Source organism: Aedes albopictus, chromosome 1, assembly GCF_035046485.1.
Source record: "Aedes albopictus strain Foshan chromosome 1, AalbF5, whole genome shotgun sequence".
NCBI lineage: Eukaryota > Metazoa > Arthropoda > Insecta > Diptera > Culicidae > Aedes > Aedes albopictus.
The window spans coordinates 155,133,794-155,155,214 of NC_085136.1; the positions used below are offsets into that span (position 1 = coordinate 155,133,794).

A 21,421-nucleotide genomic window follows, 5' to 3' on the forward strand; every position below is an offset into this window, starting at 1 on the left:
GCATGTGATGTGGAAACATCAACTACTAGATGTTTAAAAATCTAGCTAAAGAAAGCTTGAAATCTACAACCTTCAAAGAAATTATAGATGATTGAATTTATCAGAAAATACTCTACAGAAAATACGGGATTTCTTATTACGAAAGAAATAAGAGCTTAACCGTGAATAGCGTTTTGTCATACACAGGCCCGGAATCAAGGATTGCCCGAGGCCTGAGCGGATGCGAAGGTCCCTTGGTGATGAGCATACAAAAATTTCTTTGTTTTCAAACAGTATTTTAGCAATATGAAACATAAAGATGGTGTGCAATAACCAAAAAAGGTCTTTGTAGGGGGACCTAAAATGTGGGGGCCCGGAACCCGAATAACCACCCTGGCCACCCCCGTCTCCCCCGTACATCCAGCCCTGGTCATACAGATGTGATGGTAAATCCCTTTCAAGAGTTCCACTAAAAATTTAAACTATTTCAAAAAGGGCATTTACACAATGAACTTGTTTTCGAAATTTATTAGACATTCCGCGGAATTCCGTTTAGTTTCGTCAAAATCTATTTTCTGGAGGCGAAATTTTGAGAATTTGACGAAACGAAACGAAATTCAAAATCATGAATTTCGCCTGGTTCAATTCCGTGGAATTTCGCGGAATTTCGTTTCGTGGTGTATTCGGCGAAACTTTTCGGTATACCGCATACCCTTACAAATTTTGACTGTTTATCAACCTACTATATGTGCATCATTGGTACAAATTTGGGCTCGATTGATTATTTTTCGCGAAGTTAGAGCCGTTCGGGTAAAACACTATTTTTTAGACAGCTCATTTTTGAGCTGTCATATCTCGGAAACCAGTGAACCGAATTGAATGAATTTTTTAACGTTTATCAACAATATATTGATTCTTGATACCACGTTATTAAATGTAATATTTTCTCACGACGAATTAAGTTACACCGGGTTGAAATTTTAACCCACATAGAGGAAAATAAGTCAAATTTACAATACCACACAAAAAATATTAAATGTGTTCTTCCTTCAATCTAAATAGGCTCTAATATATCTGATTAGAGATAATTTGGGATCAGAAGTGGAAAATCTTTGGATATCAACACGAAAATTTATTGACATTGATGTAAAAAAATACATTTTTTCGAGTAAAAACCCAAAAAATGTCTCTCCATGATAACTTTTTTCAACGTTTAAAAAGGACCTATGTTTTAACAGTTAGTGAAGCATTTACATATTGTTAGTGCACGTTCAAAATTTCATTCAATTCGGTTTACTGGTTTCCGAGATATGACAGCTCAAAAATGAGTTGTCTAAAAAATAGTGTTTTACCCGAACGGTTCCAACTTTGCGACATATTAATCAATCGAGCCCAAATTTGTACCAATGATGCACATATAGTAGGTTGATAAACAGTCAAAATTTGAGATTTTTTGATGCGCTCTATGGAAAGTTTGTAACTAGTGGGCGATCCCTGCCCAGCACTGGTGAGACCCCCCTCCTTCAACTGCCTCAGGGTCGGCGTACGCGCTTGACTATCGCGGCCAAGGAAACACTTAAACACTTCGATTGAACACAAACCCACTTTATTTCGCTTTCTACACAAACTAGGTACCTTTATTACTTCCCACTTTCTTACTGGCTAACTCCTACCTCACTTCTTCTTCTTCTATGCAGTCGGCGGGGCCCCTTCTTCTCGCTCCGCTACTTCACCTTCTCCTTCGTCTTTCCTTTCGGTGTCTTTCTTCTACGTTGTCGCCTTCCGTTGGGTTGGGCGGCCGTTCGATGTCCGAGTCGCGGGTCTAGTCGCGTCGCGTTAACTCCAGGACACGCTTCCAAAATGGCCGCGCCCCTATTATCTGGCGTCTAACTGGCCAACGGCGGTCTATCCGGTCGACGGAGTGGCGTTCTTGACGGTTGGGCCAAACTACGGACCTTGGTTGGTTCACACAGCGTTAAGGCGTACTTTCGGCAGTTCTCCGGCCAGGTAAGCACTAGGCACAGGTAAGTACTAGCTGCAAAGGCTATTTAAAACTATAGCCCAGGGGTCCTGTAGGGGGGGGGGGGATTTTGGCGGTCAATGATGAGCTTTGGTAGATCTTGGATTACCTGGATGCTATTTTGTTATCGCTTCTTCCACTGCACGACTTATAACAAAGTCACTTCCTAAATCTTTGCTTAAGCACGATTTCACTTTTTAATTTAGCTTCGCTAATTCACGTCTTGACTACTCGAGATTATCAACGTAATTCTCTGGGTTAGCGATGGCGGTTCATTCTCCAAGCCTTCGACCGTGCTGTAATCCGCCCATCAATTTCGCCCCATCATGGCCCCCCTTACACCACCCACTATGGCCGTCCAACATGTCCTTCTGCGACGCCTGGTGGTGAGTAGCGGAACTATTGGCTGCGTTACCTCACAGTGGGTGTTGGGTAGTGTCCAGTTTAGACATTTAAGGACTTCCTTGGATTTACATAACAAAACAACGAAACACAAAATCACGAAAATCTCACAAATCTTGGACACTTCAACACACCACTGGTTACAAGTTATAGCATGTTGAACTTTTTTGTGAGAGAAAAAAAAAATTGCCTATCCCAAACATTTTGGCCATCCCCTGTACCTCGATGAGTTATTGGTTTGGTATTGAGGACTGCGTGAGGTATTATGCAATTATGTAAAAATAACCATTTGTATCAGAAAATCTTCGGTTTCTATTGAGGTATTGAAATACCTGATGTTATTATTCATGCGGTATTCGTAGAACATGCATCAGTTATTATTTTAGTTATTTTACCTCTTATGCAGGGCTCATTAATACCTCATTCAGGTTGTAGGTATTAGGTTTCTCATACCTGAGTTTGGTATTCTGCAGCTATTTTCTCCTGCTCGGGTACCGTATAATGGGGTGTTAAAAACTCATGGGGTGTTAAGGGATTCATCTTCACATACTACTATGAAAAATCGTCAAACCGTATAAAAATAGATTTACTAATTCCAAATTCGCTTCAAATGTGTGTTGGAAATAAAGGCATACTATAAAGATTACCACTCATGAAAATACGGTTTTTCGGACTCTAGACTTAAAAAATAGAACGGTATTGATTTTTCTCATCACTACCATTGAATCATTCATTTGTAAGGTCAGAAATAGTATTAGGAAAAATGTGTGAGTAATCGTAAGGTGTTCTAGAACTCATTTCAAATGAAACTAGGGTAAAATATTTGAGGTTACTAAGATAGTTTTTGAAAACCGACAATTTTTGTGAAAAAATGTAGTTTCATAAACTGGTGGGGTGTTAGGGGATGAATTTTCTCATATAACTTTTTTATTTGTATCACGAAGTTTTGAGACGATTGATTAATTTTATAACAGTTAAACAGTTACAATTCTGAATGATGTATTACGGATTGCCTTTTGGGTCACAAGCATCTCAACATTTGCTATTGATGATAAATTCAACCAATACAATAGAGATCTTGAGAAACAAGTGTTAGATTGATACATGTAATCAAAAAACTGGTCAAATGTTTATACTCAATGCCGCAGTAGTATCCGCTTTACAGAAGTTTGTGTTCTTTATGTGTTTTGTTATGTTTTAGCGAAGGAATATTCTTCAAAATTGTTTTTCCATCTGTTTTTTTTTATTTAAATATTATCAATGGTTGGCGCTAAAACGTGACAGTTTTTTTTTTTGAAAATGCAGAATATGTTCACTTGTTCCATATATTATGTAAGCAAGACTGTCACTAACTCTTACAAAACCAAGAAGACTCACAGTTACTAAAATATCCCAGAATCTAAAAGACGACCTATCAGCGATGCTCCAGAGTAGAAATATCAGCATTGAATACACAGTTTACACCCTGGTTCATCTAATGATGCTTGCATATAAAACAGTTCAATATAAATGTGTTTTAATTGAACAATAAACTGTAAATACAGTTTACAACCTGTTTTTTTTCTTCTTATTGTTTTTCTTTTTTTTTCTTTTTTTATTTATTTTTTTACGTGTTCATCAGTTTGAACTGTTCAATTTGGTTACTCTAGATAGTAACTGTGAATAATGTGTTTGTTAAAAATTGAAGCCACTCAGGTACAATTGACGGTATTTTTTTCAGATATCGAGGCTTTAACAAACAAAAAAATCATATACAAAAGTAGATGACAGTGAAAATGTCCCTGCACTTTCAGGGCTATGATAATCTTTTTCGACAATGTTCAACAAATATTACAGTCACTGTTTACAATTATTCAATTTTTATCTTTCTTTGAAATACAAGAACTTTTACATTCATCCCCTTAAGTTCTTTAACACCCATTTTCATATTTTTCGAAAAATTCGCACATTTTGTTAAATATCTTCAAATTCTCCAAAATATCGTCAAATTTTGTAATCGATATGCGTAGCAGGCAGCAAGATAATAATTCAACTGCTTCTCCTGAAAGTTTTAAGAAGCAAAATCCATTAATTAATGGGGACGACAAATTTTTCCGTCCCTTAACACCCCATTTTACGGTATTCGAAATTATGTCCAAAAAACTGTCTTTTCATGCATGCCTACAGGGTAGTCAACTCTGTAAGCCTAACTTCTGTTAAGATGGTACTTACTACAATAGTAGTATGATTGACTACTTTTTATTCTCAATATCCTGATTCTAAAAGACAAAACCATGCAGCTCATGTTTGATTACCTAACATACATCGACCCGTACATTTATTAGAATCATTCAGTGAGTAGAACTAACTTTAATAGTAATCGGAGTAAAGTTCTTGAAATTCAAGCGATATAAAAACCTCCGAGTCGTTAGTCAAACAGTATTGTAAAGTGGTACCCTGCCGGAATATTTCAGCTTCATGTAGGTAGTCGAAGCTCATAAGGGCACAAAAAAAAGTTTATAAACAAACCAACCGATTGGCTGAAAATTCACCAATTCGGTGAATAACATACATTCACGCAAAATAAAATGTCACCCGTCAGCACTTTGGCTGAAAGACCGACACGCGATTTTTGCGGTTTGCCATTTTGGAATTCACGTTTGGCATTCGCGCTGACAACAATGGTTTGTTCGGTCGACGGCTTGCCGGCATCCCCGCACACGTTGTTCACAGAAAAACAGTTTTTTTTTTCTCGCCTTTTGCATTCAACTAAGCCAATTCGGGTAGCTGTTCCAGCAGTGTCCGTCCAATTGGGGCAACATGGCGGTGGGAATGAGGCCAAAAATTTAACTACTGCCGCAGCGCAAAACTAAATGTAGCCGTAAAAATACAGCTCAGAGCTGAGTTCGGTTGTGCAACTACATACAGTACTCACATTCGTCGTCCACCCACGTGGAACCAATCGGAAACAGATCAGAAGCGATTTTTCACGTATTTGATTTAATTAAAAAAATATCAAATGACACTCGGAATCATATCCGAGTGCCAACTGGACCTAAACTTTTGAAGGGAAAATAGAATAGGTGGCCTATATTTGCGTCGGGGTATAGACAAATATAGAAAAAAAAAAAGAAAAACTGATCTGATAAAACGAAATGTTCCTGTGAACGAAATGTTCCTGTGAATGTTCTATAGGTATACTGTTCAAATCGTTTGAAGCATGAAATAGATTTTTTTTTTCAATTTTAACCTTGCAGTTTGATAATCAAGGAGGAATATTCGAGAAATTTCTGGAGAAATCTCAGTATGAATTTCTACAGGAATCTCTGGATCCTATTGAATTCACTGAAAATATAAGTACAATAATCTCAGATGTAAAAGTTTTCCAGGTATCTCTGGAGGAAACCCTGAAAGAATTTCTAAAGGTATTCAAGATACAATAAATATGGGAGTTCATGTAAGATTTCCTGCAGAAACCACAGAGAGAAGTTTGGAAGGAATTTTCGGTAGAATTTATGAAAGAAATTTCTGAAAAAAAAGAAACCCCAGAGAAAAACTCTTTCCAAGAAAGAGTTCTTGGAAGATTAAATGAAGTCACTCCTGGAGTAATTCCGAATTTCTGAAAATCAGAACATTTTTTTAGGGAATTCCTGAAACAGTTTATAAAAAAAAACCTAGAGTTGATAGTTCCTTTCTCGTCGTATATGTTCTCACGATCTATCCGTCGACGTAAGTCAAAGTGTTCCTGAATCCTGATATTTTTAAGAAAAGCAAGCATTTTATCAAAGCCATCATTGAATTGACTTAAAACTTATTGGTGGCACATACTCCGACGTTGTGTTCAGCGTAAAAGCAGAGCTGAATAATATCAGATTTCTCAGTTGACTGCTTGAGTACCTTCACTAACATTGGGAGCTGATCAATATCAAGACGATATTAACAAGCTAAGATATAACCCTGGGCTTGGATTATATCTTCCAGGAAGCTTTGATTTCAGGCATGTAGTCGATGTGCTTTGCAGTAATGATTGGAATAGCTGAATGTATAATCAATGGCAAACAATTCTGTAAAAATCAGACCTTCAAGTCATCTGATATTGTTATACTGATCATAATGCTGCATAGTATATCGAACATTTGTCGAAGTAATTTATGTGCCGGGAAAATATAATTCCAAGTTGGTGAGAATATTACAAACTGAGGGAGGGTAATAGGCCCAGTCAGACCCCTGAATGGGCAATGTGGGTTAGTGTATGGGAATGCCATTGAAGGTTTGTAATATTCTCCGAGGCTTTCGAAATCCAACAGGGCGCGTCCCCGAGATAGGGGGAAAAGGGAGATTTTTCGCATTTGTACTGTAGTCAGCCAATGTGGTATTATCTCCTATGGTGTTGTAGTGCGAATGAATGATCTCATTCTATGGGAATTCGAACCTTGTAATGTATTGTTTATTAACTCTAATTTTCTAAGCTTGACAAGGTTTTGAAGACAAACATGAGATGAGAGAATTGCCTAATAGGAAAGTCACATCAGCAAAGCTTTGACATATGCAAATGCTATCCATGGGGTCATGTCTAGCATTTAATATGTATGGCAATGACTGGTTCTTACCTAGCAGGGGTACTACAAGACCACGCGAACAATTCGATTAAAGGCTTAATTGGAGATAATATATTTTCCAGAACTGAAGGGACATTTTTTCCGGGGTGACTGGCGAGTCGGAGAGGGTAGAAGTTTCCGTTTGTTATAATTGACAAAATAAACAATCGGACGCTTTTTCTTTCTTTGACTTGCTTGGTATTTTGTGGATTATTGTTTTTTGGTCTTGGAAGGTATGCGATGGAAGCCTATTTATTGCACCCATAACAAATAGAAACGCTCCATAGAAAATCAAAAAGCGCTCCATAAAGAATGAACATATGTTCCATGAAAATGTGCAATGTCACCCATAAATAATTGAAAACGTTCCATACTTAATAAAAAATGTACCGGTAAAACATAAAATTTTCTCATTAAAAGTGAAATTTTGCACCAATAAATAATACTGAAATGCTCCATAATAAAATACAAATGCTCCATAGAAAAATGCAAATACTCCATAAAAAAATAAAATTGTACCCATAGAAAGTTGAATATTGCTCCATAGAAAAATTAAATTGCACCATAAAAAATGGAAATTGCACCATAAAAATAGGTGAATTCTCCATAAGTATTATCAAACTGCACCATACAAAACACGAATTGCTCCATGAAAAATTGAAAATCGTCCATAGATAGCATATTCTCATAATTTAATTCGACAGGCTGGCTGAATTGCTTTACATTGCACTGCTTTAGTGGTGCAAATGTTTAAAGTTATGGAGAATTTTCAATTTTTTATGGAGCAAATTGTATTTTATGTGGTGCAGTTAGATAAGCATTTGTCTATTTTCTATGGTGCAATTTCAATTTTTTATGGTGCAATTTAATTTTTCTATGGAGCAATATTCAATTTTCTTTGGGTACAATTTTATTTTTTTATGGAGCATTTCAGTATTATTTATTGGTGCAAAATTTATCTTTTAATGAGAAAATTTTATGTTTTACCGGTACATTTTTTATTAAGTATGGAACGTTTTCAATTATTTATGGGTGACATTGCACATTTTCATGGAACATATGTTCATTCTTTATGGAGCGCTTTTTGATTTTCTATGGAGCATTTGCAATTTGTTATGGTTGCAATAACCTTTTGCCGTATGCGATTCACTATTGAGCCTTAAAATTTATTTTGCATCTGAATAGCATTGATATTGTCAAGTCTGTACCAACACCCTAATCCCACACCAAAATACCCTTTTCCTATCCCATGGCGTTTATGTGGTCAGCAAAGACTATTCAGCCATTACCCCTCCTTATCATCGGCTTTGGACTGACTTGCGCTCTCATTGCCCCACCAAATGCTGCAAAATGAAAATGAAAATGATATTAACAAGCTAAGATATAACTTTTTACACATTCACAGATCACTTTGCGGTCTTCGATAAAGTTTTTTTTTGCACATTCTAGGTTATATTTTATTGACCGTTAAAAACAAGAACGTAGTGAGTATAGTGAGACGTCTGTTTGTATGTGGGTTTATTATGTCAAGATTTTGTTCTCTTACACATATTTATCGCTTGCATTGATTTTATTTACTTTCGTAGTTCCTTCGTAGTTCCGGCGAAGCATCAAACGCTGGTTGTGCAACCCTACCAGTAGTCTCTAATGTGGTATGAGCCTATTTTCTAGTTAACCGTTCCTCAGGTTATTAAAAAAGCCGTGATGTGATGTGTCGCATGGTACATTTGGTTACTTTCCGGAACAGGTTCCGGAGCACCACCGGGTCTCCCAAATATAGTATGAGGCAATATCATTGCTAACGTACATTAGGTTACCTAAAAAACCACGATTTGATTTATCTTATGCATGGGTACAAATCACTTTTACATTTGATCACTTCCAGTGGGACACCCAGAATTAGTTTCGGGACACTACCGGTTGTCTAAAATATGGTCTGAGGCTATGTTCTTACGAATCGATCATCGTGTTATCAAAAAAGGGTCTTCAGTTGGCCTAGTGGTTAAGGCTATGAATAGCCAATCCGGAAACGGCGGGTTTGATTCCCGTTCCGGTCGGGAACATTTTCTCGACTTCCTGAGCTTAGTGTATCATTGAACTTGCCTCACAATATACAAATTCATGCAATGGCGGGCAAAGAAAACCCTTCAATTATTAACTGTGGAAGTGCTCTAAAGAACACTAAGTAGAAGAGAGGCAGGCCAAGTTCCAATGCGAACGTCGAGCTATAAAGAAGAAGAAGAAGTTATCAAAAAAGCTGCTATTTGATGTACTGTCAAACCCCGCGTATTCATCACTCTTTACTAAGACACTTGTACCCCGCTCATTCGGAATTTGTTGAATTAAAAAAATGATCAAATGTCTCAGTGTAATACACTGTAAATACGAATGATACGATATTGTGATGTTACTTACACCCGCAGCGGCTCCTCGTGCAGCTGCTACTTCCGAAAGTTCTAATTTGGTGCTTTCCGACACCTGATCCGTTTGGTGATCAACCGCAGTGAACCTCGGAAGCCAACAATCGTAAAATGAACAAGCTATCAATTCGTACCACCACAATATCTGTAAGATTTTTGTTCAAAAACAAATCATACAATCTAAACAAAACTAAAATAGAGTTAGTTTATCGAATTAAAAGTTTACACAGGTAATTTGACAGCAATCATTGTCGAATCAGCGTGGTTTTATGGTACGACACGCATGGATTTGATTCAATTTCACATTTACAACTTTCGGTTCACATTTTACCACTTACCGATTGTCCCTGATGTGGTCTTAGACTAGTTTCATGCAAATTATTAATCAGTTCTCCTAAAAAGTCGCAAATTTATGTAATGCATGTATGGGTTTGGTTCATTCGTGCATTTCGCCAGTTCCGGCGAGGCACTCGAATCTGGTTCCGGAACACTACTGACCTGAGACTATTTTCTTGCTGACCGTTCTTCGCGTTATCGAAGAAGCCGTTATTTAGTGTGCTGCGTGTATGCGTTTGATTTTTTTTTCTACATTTGACCACTTCCGTCGGGGCTCCTGGAACCGGTTTCGGCACACTATTGGTTTTCCAAAGTATGGTGTATGATTTTTATATATGGCCGGAAACTTTTTTTTGTTAAATCAAGATGCCTTAAAATCCGCGATTTGATGTGTCGCTTGCATGGGTTTGGTTCCTTTTTATATTTGGCCATTTCCGGCGGGACACCCGCAACCGGTTCTGGATCACAACCGATTCAGATATGTTCTGAAAATCTTTTCCTGCTTACTGTTCATCAGGACATCAAAAAAGCCACGATTTGATATGTCCCTTGCATGGGTTTAATTAACTTTTATACTATGCCACCTCCGGCGGAACATCTGGAACCGTTTCCGATATGGTCTGAGAATGCTTTCCTGCTAACTGTTTATCAGGTTATTGAAAAAGCTGTGGTTTGATATGTCACATGCATGGTTTTATTTCAATTTTATATTTGGCCACTTCCGACGGGACACCCGGAACCGGTTCCGGGACAAAACCGGTTCAGATATGGTCTGAGAATATTATCCTGCTTACTGTTCATCAGGATATCAAAAAAGATACTGTTTGATATGTCGCATGCATGGGTTTGGTTAACTTTAATATTTGGCCACTTCCGGCGGGACATTTGCTACCGGTTCCGGAACACTACCGGTTCCGATATGGTCCGAGAATGTTTTCCTGCTTACTGTTCACCACGTTATCGAAAAAGCCGCGGTTTGATATGTCGCATGCGTGGGTTTAGTTCACTTTTATGTTTGGTCACTTCCGGCGGGACACCCGGAACCGGTTCCGGGACACTACCGGTTCAGATATGGTCTGAGACTATTTTTCTGCTTACCATTCATCAAGTTATCGAAAATGCCGTAGTTTGATGTGCCGCATGGATGGGTTTGTAGCGTTTTCATATCTGGCCCCTTCCTGGGGTACCGGTACGGAACACCTAAATGGCCATAACTCCGGAACGGCTGGACCGATCTGAACCATTTTCAATAGGAAACAATGGGACCAGATTCCGCGTCGAATGAACCGTCGGTCAATAAAATCGGTTGAGGTTTACCGCCAAAAAGTGATGTGAGTTTTTTTGTACACACACATACACACACACACACACACACACACACACACACACACACACACACACACACACACACACACACACATACACACACAGACATCACCTCAATTCGTCGAGCTGAGTCGATTGGTATATAAGACTTGACCCCTCCGGAGGCTCTATATCAAATTTTCGTTTTTGGAGTGAACATATAGCCTTTCGGTACACCTTGGTGTACGAGAAAGGCAAAAACGGAACAATTTTGAAAAAGAAAAAATATTTTCCAATGGAATCTCTGGTGGAATTTCTGGGGTGAACCTTAGAGGAATTCCAACAGGAATACGCAGAAGGTTTTCTTAAGTAAGCTTGAAAGAAATTGACACATGGAGATGTATTTTGAAGAAACTGTTGGATAAATTTCTGAAGTAATCCGTGGAAGATTTACTGAAATAGTAGTTTACGCAACAAGGTGCAGAATGAAGATTTTTACAAAATACACAAAAATCGAGTTCTGCACCGAGTTGCGTACAACGTTTTTTGCAATTTCATAAATTACTACTTTAGGCAAGACTTAAGGATAGTTTTAAACAAAACGTTTTAATCAAAATCCACACTTATGTTCATAGCCATGTTTAAGAAAGTCTGATCATAGCAGGTTATGCTGTGCAGTTGTCACAAATTTTCAAACCTGCGTCCAGAAGCATCAAGAAGTTGATCAAAACTGAAAACAGTGCTGTAATGGTTCATTACGCAACTCAAATCGGTGCTGTAATGAACCATTACCGCACTGCTTATTTGGTGTGGGAAAGTAGGCTTTTTCCTGGCAGATTTGTGTGAGGTAAAACAGCCTATTACGATGAGAAATTGCAAAAAAAATCTTTAAAGAAGTTTCTGAAAGAGTTGCTAGGGAAATTTTTGAGAACATCCATTGCTGGAAGCATCTTTGTAGATATTCTTGGAGGAAACTCTGGATCAATTTCTGCATAAATTTATGGAGGAATTTCATAAGCAATTTATTGAAGATTAAAAAAATCCTAGAGAAATTGTTGAAGGAAGCTTTTGACGGTTTTTGGAAAAAAGAAAGTCTGGTGCCCAAGCGAAACTTTTGTAAAAATCAATGGAAGAATGCATGAAAAACTAATCTTAAGGAATCTATGAAAGATTTTCTTTATATAAAATGTGAAGAAATTCCTGGAAAACTTTCTGACAACCGCTCTGGAAGAATTTCTGGAGGTATCCCTGAGACATTTTTTAAAGGAATCCATGTAAGAGTTCCTTGAGAAATCCATGGAAAGCAATCATTTGAGAAATTTCTGAAGGATTTCACGGAACAATGTTTGTATCATTGTCTGAAAGAATTCATGGTGGATTATCTAGAAGGTCACTGAAAAAACCGTCAACACCATAAAGTAATCTCTGAAGAAGTTGTTGGAAGGTTTTTTGAATGAATCTCTGAAGGTGTTAATAAAAATTGCAGTTTTGGAAGCCATTCATAAAGATTTTCGAATGTAATCCTTTGAGAAAATTTCAGCAAAAAAATTGAAGGATTGCCTTAAGTTACTCATAGAAAAAGAACTTTGAAAGATTATCTAAAGATTTTTTTTTGGATTACAAAAACTCGTGATATTCTCAAAGAATTCCTCGGAATGCTTGAAAAACATTTCAAAACATTCCCGTTGAAATTTCTAGATGAATCAATTGAAGAAATTTGGAGAAAAAAAACACGTCACATTTTTTAAGAGAACCTTTTCAGACTTTCTAGGGTTAATCAGACAAGGTGTAAATAGTGGGCCGGTCTCAGCGAGAATTGCTCCCCTATAAGGATGCTCGTTGCTTGACCCAGTTCCACGAGAGTTACAATTAAGAATTCCTAAGTATGATTTGTTTTATTTTTTTTAAGCTAGGTAAGATGCTATACTCTAAATGAAGCAAAAACCTGTTTTTTTTTATCTGTATTAACGAGATTTTTAGCCCTAGGCTAGTTCATCTCGGGACCCAAGCTTTACTTCCCTTCCGAAGGAAGAACTCATATATTGTAAGTTTGTCGGGAGTGAGATTCGATCCCAGGTGCTCGGCGTGACAGTCACGGGCTTTAACCACCACACCAGATCCGCTCCCCTCAAAAACCTGTTCAAAAATAATGAGAATATTACCGACAGGAAAACAAATGTTTTCACTTTGATCCGTGTTAGGTCAATTGACTCAGAAATATTAAAAAGGCTTCTTACCTGAAGTTTGTCGAAAAAACGTTGAAGCATTCAAGATTTGTAGTGTGGCATACCTGAAAAAAAAATAGAAATACATCATTCAATAAAAAAATTCTCATAACGGTGCGTTTGGGCACGGTAAAGGCTGGGTATGCTGCGCAATTCAGATCCTATTGTGATCCACTAGCCTCTGCCCAGCAACTCCTATCCCTACCTCCACGCGGTACCGGCCGGAAACTATGAGCAACCTTAAGGAAGATATGGTAAGCAACCCCGGTGAGAACTTTGGTCGTAGGCTGACATGGAAGGGGGGTTTGCTTCGGCAAACCTGAGCGTATGTTCTCCAGGAGGAGCGGCTCACAACAGCGTCTGATCCCCATGTTAGGGGCGGCTGATCTACGTCCGAGTGCCACGGAAGGACTCTAAGTTCAACTGTGCACTATGGTCCTCCGGAAAGTAGTGGGTTGGTGTCAGGCCCTACGAGCCAGCCGTAAAAAACCATTGTAGCGGAAAATCAGCAACAGAATAATACGATCCGAGACCAACGGCAACGACACCAGCGAACAAAAACGACTTGCGATTGGAAACTCGGTACGTGGAACTGCCGATCTCTCAACTTCATTGGGAGTACCCGCATAGTCGCCGATCTACTGAAGGACCGCGGGTTCGGCATCGTAGCGCTGCAGGAGGTGTGTTGGACAGGATCCATGGTGCGAACGTTTAGAGGTAATCATACCATCTACCAGAGCTGCGGCAACACACGCGAGCTGGGAACAGCTTTCATCGTGATGGGTGATATGCAGAGGCGCGTGATCGGTTGATGGCCGATCGACGAAAGAATGTGCAGGTTGAGGATCAAGGGCCGATTCTTCAACATCAGCATAATAAACGTGCACAGCCCACACTCCGGAAGTACTGATGATGACAAGGACGCATTTTACGCGCAGCTCGAACGCGAGTACGATCGCTGCCCAAACCACGACGTCAAGATCATCATAGGAGATTTGAACGCTTAGGTAGGCCAGGAGGAGGAATTCAGACCGATGATTGGTAAGTTCAGCGCCCACCAGCAGACGAACGAAAACGGCCTACGACTCATTGATTGCGCCGCCTCCAAAATTATGGCCATACGTACCACCTTTTCCCAACCTTATCGTTACACCTGGAGATCACCACAGCAGACGGAATCTCAAATCGACCACATTCTGATTGACTAACGGCATTTCTCCGACATTATCGACGTCAGGACCTATCGTGGCGCCAACATCGACTCCGACCACTATCTGGTGATGGTCAAACTGCGCCCAAAACTCTCCGTCATCAACAGTGTACAGTACCGGCGACCACCACGGTACAACCTAGAGCGACTGAAACAACCGGATGTCGCCTCAACATACGCCCAGAATCTCGAAGCCGTGTTGCCAGACGAGGGCGAGCTTGATGAGGCCCCAATAGAGCATAGGTTCCCAAACTTTCAGGTCGCGCGACCCCCTTTTGCCAGCAGACGTAGTTTTCGCGACCCCCCATAGAAATTCCCTCATTTGTTGTCTGTTACAGTAAAATATTTTACTGTCCTTCGCGACCCCCTGGATGAAGGCCGGCGACCCCCCTGGGGGGTCGCGACCCACAGTTTGGGAAACCATGCAATAGAGGACTGCTGGAGTACAGTGAAAGCAGCCATCAACGACGCAGCCGAGAGCACTATCGGGTACGTGGGACGGAATCGACGGAAAGAATGGTTCTACGAAAAGTGCGGAACGGTTTTGGAGGAGAAGAACGCAGCGAGGGCGGTAATGCTGCAGCAAGGGACTCGCCAGAACGTGGAACGTTATAAACAGAAGTGGAAACAGCAGACCCGTCTCTTTCGGGAGAAAAAGCGCCGCCTGGAAGAAGCGGAATGTGAAGAAATGGAACTGCTGTGCCGTTCTCAAGAAACACGTAAGTTCTATCAGAAGCTCAACACATCCCGCAACGGCTTCGTGCCGCGTGCTGAAATATGCAGGGATAAAGACGGAGGCCTCTTGACGGACGAACGTGAGGTGATCTAAAGGTGGAAGCAGCACTTCGATCAGCACCTGAACGGTGTGGAGAACGTAGGCACGGGAGCCCACGGTACCGGAAGAAACGACGACGCTAGTGCAGTGGAAGACGGAAATGAACCAACTCCTACGCTGAGGGAAGTTAAGGATGCCATTCACCAGCTCAAAACCAACAAAGCAACTGGTAAGGATGGTATCGCAGCTGAACTCATCAAGATGGGCCCAGAAAAGTTGGCCACCTGTCTGCATCGGCTGATAGTCAGGATCTGGGAAACCGAACAGCTACCGGAGGAGTGGAAGGAAGGGGTAATCTACCCCATTCACAAGAAAGGCGACCATTTGGAATGTGAGAACTTCAGGGCGATCACTATTTTGAATGCTGCCTACGAAGTGCTATCCCAGATCAGCATCCGTCGTCTGTCACCTAAAACAAATGAGTTCGTGGGAAGTTATCAAGTCGGTTTCATCGACGGCCGCTCGACAACGGACCAGATCATTACCGTACGGCAAATCCTCCAAAAATGCCGTGAATACCAGGTCCGAACGCATCACCTGTTCATCGACTTCAAGGCGGCATACGACAGTATCGACCATGCAGAGCTATGGAGAATCATGAACGAAAACGGCTTTCCTGGGAAGCTGACTAGACTGATTAAAGCAACGATGGACGGTGTGCAAAATTGCGTAAGGGTTTCGGGTGAACTATCCAGTTCATTCGAATCTCGCCGGGGACTGCGACAAGGTGACTGGTTCTCGAACCTACTCTTCATCATCGCTCTGGAAGGTGTGATGCGACGAGCCGGGCTCAACAGCCGGGGAACGATTTTCACAAAATCCGGTCAATGTGTGTGCTTTGCGGATGACATGGACATTATCGCTAGAACATTTGGAACGGTGGCAGAGCTGTACACCCGCCTGAAACGCGAAGCAGCAAAGGTCGGACTGGTGGTGAATGCCTCAAAAACGAAGTACATGCTGGTAGGCGGAACCGAAAACGACCGGATCCGTCTGGGTAGTAATGTTACGATAGACGGGGATACTTTCGAGCTGGTGGAGGAATTCGTCTACCTCGGATCCTTACTGACGGCTGACAACAACGTGAGCCGTGAAATTCGGAGGCGCATCATCAGCGGGAGCCCGGCCTACTGCGGGCTCTAGAAGAAACTGCGGTCGAAAAAGATTCACCCACGCACCAAATGCACCATGTACAAAACGCTAATAAGACCGGTGGTCCTCTACGGGCACGAGACATGGACCATACTCGAAGAGGACCTGCAAGCACTCGGAGTTTTCGAGCGACGCGTGCCAAGAACGATCATCGGCGGTGTGCAGGAGAACGGTGTGTGTCGGAGAAGGATGAACCACGAGCTTGCGGTGAACCCAGCATCCAGAAGGTGGCAAAATTCGGAAGGATACGGTGGGCAGGGCATATTGCAAGCATGTCGGACAACAACCCTGCAAAGCTGGTGTTGACACAAGAAGGCGTGGAGCGCAGAGAGCACGATGGGCGGACCAGGTGGAGCGTAACTTGGCGAGCATTGGGCGCGACCGAGGATGGAGAGCGGCAGCCACAAACCGAGTATTGTGGCGTACTATTGTTGATTATGTCTTGTCTTAATGATGTTGAACAAATAAATGTATGTAACTGTGCGTTTGATTAAAGCTGTTGCTTTAAACATTTTTATTTCCTTGAAATTGTTTAATTGTTTTTTGCTGATTTATACAGCACGCAGTTTTTCACGTCAGAACATAAATGAAAATATTATCAGCACCCAGTCAAACCGCCACACATGTTTACAAAATCAGAAAATCACTAACCGCAAAAGCTGATCAAAGAACGATTTTCCCCGAACGCTCCTCGACCAGAACGCTTGTTAGTGAGCGGAAACAAACAGAAGAGGAGTCAGCGTTCGACTAAGTGGTGAAAAGCCCGTCGCGCTGCTGACAATGCGTTGATCTAACTCACCAACCAACCATCTCTCCCAGCCTCAACGCCTCAACGCAACCTGGCATAAAGAGTAAAGCGGGAAACGTTTCTCGGTTCCATCGAAAGAAGGACACCCACACCACATCACCGACAGGGCTTTCGGATTCCGAAAGGAGTGAACGGATTTCGTTAGATGGTACTTGCCTGCCTATGCACGTCGTAGTCGTCGTCGTCGTCGTCATGTGACAAAGAAAGAAACGAGGCGAGAAAAACTGTTGATATTAGAAGACAAACAGTGACAAACAAACAGGCTGGGATAGGATCGGATGCCACCACACCGCCACCGTGTTTCGCCTAGTGGTTCTCGTGCGGTAGGAAAGGCGTGCTTTTCAACCGTGCGTACGACATGTTTGTCGGTTACGGTTTTCAGGATGGGGACCGCGTGTGCAAGAAAGAAGCGGATGCTACGGAAATGTTGTCTTTGAGAGAAACGCTTGTAATCCCCCCTTTTGGTACAGCCGCGGATTGCTTTAGTGCTATGCCGGAAGGTACCGTAATTTGGGGTATAGTTGGTTCTCCTGGACTATGGATAAGAATTTTACAATTTTGTGTGGTACAAGACGCGCCTTTGCTCACCACGTGTATTGACCAGGAAGGAAATTTTCTAACAGACGAAACAATGCCAGGTGGAAAGAGTATTTCAAAATTTGTTAAATGGTACTTTTTCAATGCAACATCCCTTATCCCAAATGAGGCAAGCCGACGGGTATTAGTCTTCACCCAGGTAAAATTTTAATCATCAGGAATCTAGTGTTCCAGAAGTCATATTCCACTTACCCCCTGGATAACAGTGAAAACATGTGCTTCCGTTAACATTGATAGATTTTTAATTCCATGTAAATACTGATTTTTCGATTTTCTTCTTTCTCTAGTTTTGGATATTGTTATCAATTCAACAGACAAACATTACTCCTATTTACGGTACCCACAATGCTTTCTTACTGTTGTTCTGCTTGGCATGCGTTCACAAACAACGCACGGAAGGAAATTGGTGCGGCGTGAACTACACCTATAGAAGCCCGCATTCCACTGCAGGATAAAGCTTATGTTTGGATTATCTTTTGTCCTCCCTTCAAATTACCGTCCCTTATTCTTAACTCCTAAACTACCAAGGGTCCAAAAAAAGTCGGAAGTCCAATTTTGACAAGGCATTTCTCGGCCGTTTTTCAACCGATTTCAAAACTTTTTTTTGCGATGGAACCGGACAGGTTTCAAGTTCATCGTCCATTTAAAAAAATATAAAATAGATGCGTCTACCCAAAGTTATTAAGCAAAAGGCACTTCCTAGTTTTTTTAGAGAGCGCATTTTTTGCGCACATTGATCAATAAAACAAAATTCAAAGCGATGACATTTGTTTTTTTCGACTCTAAATCATGCGTACAGCTGGAGTGAACATGTTTATGCAAAATTAGTGATTTTTCAGTACACTGATAATTTACCTTACTCAAAAAACTGCTAAAATACCCTATTTTTCACAGAAAATAAGCAATAAATCAAAATTCAAAGCGATGACATATAGTTTTTTTGGTCTTAAATTGTTCGTAGGATTGTACTCGACTTTTTTGGTGAACAATGAAAATGTTCTAATTACACTCTTATTTTGTTTTACCGAGAAAACTACGAAAATTCCATACTTTTTACACAAAGTAGTCAACAAAACTAAATTTAAAATGTTAACATGTAGTTTTTTAGCCTTTAAATGTTCCTATCAGTTTGGGGGACATACTTGAAGAATAATAGTGATGTTTTTATTACACTCAAATTTTGATTCACTCAAAAATCAACGAAAGTACCACTTTTTTTACGCAAAGTGCTTAACAAAAATAATGGCTTACAATGCAAAGTAGTATTTTACCTTTAAATTATTCGTGAAAGCGTACTGGACGTTCTTGATGAATAATAGTGATGTTTTCATGACACACTTAATTTATTTTACTCGAAAAGCTACAAAAATACCATAATTTTTATACAAAACAGTCAATAAAGCAAAATTTAAAGCCATAACATGGCCTTAAATTTTCCGTTACAATGTTCTGGACCTGTTTTTGATAAAATGTTGATGTTTACATTACACTAATATTTTGTTTAAAAAAATGTACGAAAATGCCTCAAAAAAGCGAATAAACCCAAATTAAAAGCAATGATATGTAGTTTTTCAACTTTGAATACATCGTAGTAGTTTAGTGGTTTCATTTGAACAACCTGATGTTTATATTACACTCATATTTTATATCACTCAAAATACTAGGAAAATATCACATTTTGCACACAAAGTAGTCATCAAATAAAAATTGGAGTCAATGCATTACAGTTTTTTTTGCCATGAAATTATTTGAAAAAAAGTACTAGACTTGTTTGATAAACAATAGTGATCTTTCAATTACACTCGTTGTTTTCTAAATTTGTTTATAAAAAATCAAAAACAACTCAAATAAAGAGAACTTACTATGCGCAGCATATAGTCACATGTTGGTGTACCGTAAAAAAAAATATATATTTTTACACAGATAATTATTTTTGATAGCTAAAAGCACTGAGATTTTCACTCAGGTGGAGTACTGACTCAATTTGATATTCATAATTTTATAAAATTCTTCATGTTTTGATACAATAAATTAATCTAACATGTTTCATACGGCTTTTCCCATCATGCTGATACTCTTTGCGTTGCAATCCGTAATATTTTTTGGGATTTAATATGTTTGTCAGAGCACTATCAAAGTTTCCCAAAAATGAAAATGTGATTCTCGCTCATATGAAAAAATAATATTGATCACTCAATACAATTAAAACTGTCCAATCCTTACATTGCAATTATAACTGAGACACCAGTACTTGTTTTAAAATTATTAAATCAGGAAAAATACATGCAATAATATTAGGGAAATTTGCTGAAAAACTATCAAAGCTGCCCCGTTTTACGGTATTGTATCAGAAACTCTTCTATATACATTTGTTTTTCAGAAATTTCCCAAAAGGTGCATTTATATTTTATAATATCTTTGAAAGATTCTTTCAAAATATTTTGTCGTGGGTTCTTTTTGAAAATCTTTCAAAAATATTCCAGAGATTCCTTCAGGGATATTTTCAAAAACATCAAGGATCCAAGCGGAATTTATTTAGGGGTTCTATTTCTCGAGGAATTCTTTTAGAAAACTTTTGAAATGTTTCCGTGTATTATTCCTTTGGGTTTTCATCAGAAATTCCTCTAGCGATTGCTTGATAAATTTCTCCAAGGACTCATTTAGAATACAGTAAAACCTCCATGAGTCGATATTGAAGGGACCATCGACTTAAGGTGACTTGGTGCATCACAGAATTTTCATAGGAATCATTGACTTTTTAATTTTCAATGATTGTTTGCCTCGCGTTTTTGAAGTGATAAAAAACGGGCAATTCTGCAGTCACGCAGCTGAAAAACTATCATCACACTCACCACGAGTGAGCATATGGGATGATTCATTTTCATCCAAATTTGCGCTTTGGTAACTGAGTTTTATCACTTTGAAATTACGAGCGAGATTTCAATGATGCTGATGACGCACTACGCGTCGTTAAGGAAATATCGAGTAGTGGAACAAAAATCCTTTGGGAAGGTTTTTGGGGGGACCATCATAGTAACCCAGAAATTATTTTTCAGTATGGAAAAATTTACCTCCATGAGTCGATATCGAGTCAAGGAACATCGACTCATGGAGGTTCGACTGTATTATCATTTTTTTTCAGGAATCTCTTTTTTTCCTGGAGCATTTTCGAAGTTTTTTTTCTGGCTTTCTCCAGTTCTCTCAAATTTTCATCCTAGTTCCCATGCAAAGTGTTTTTCTTTTATTTGCTCCCATTAATAGTTCTTCCGTGTTTTTTTCGATATTTTTAGAGATTTCCGATAATTACATCTGGAATTTCTGCAAAAGAGTTTACCGATATTTCTCCTGAATTTCTTCGCTAAGTTTGGAGCTCTGTATTTCAGCTTCTAGAGCACAAACTCCGAGAGTAATCTCAGGTGAAACTTAAAAAAACTCTCGCATGAACCTTTATAAAATATCCCGGATGTAACTTCTGTAGAAATCCGGGGAGAAACTCCAGAAAAAAATCATTGAAATTTCTTAAAACTTCGGGAGAAATCCCAGAAGCAATTCCTT

At 39.6% G+C, this 21,421-nt stretch overlaps 1 protein-coding gene across 6 annotated transcripts in view; it reads right to left on the minus strand.

The window, feature by feature from the left end:
- LOC109412957 (irregular chiasm C-roughest protein) overlaps positions 1 to 21,421 on the minus strand; it is a 581,003-nt gene that overhangs the window by 382,909 nt on the left and 176,673 nt on the right. For 2 of the 6 annotated variants that reach the window (XM_062845618.1, XM_062845616.1), the window contains exon 3: positions 13,277 to 13,329. The exons of the other annotated variants lie outside the window; for them this stretch is intronic. The gene's annotated coding sequence lies outside the window, so the exon portion shown is untranslated. The remainder of the gene's footprint in view (positions 1 to 13,276; positions 13,330 to 21,421) is intronic. 6 annotated transcript variants of the gene reach the window in all.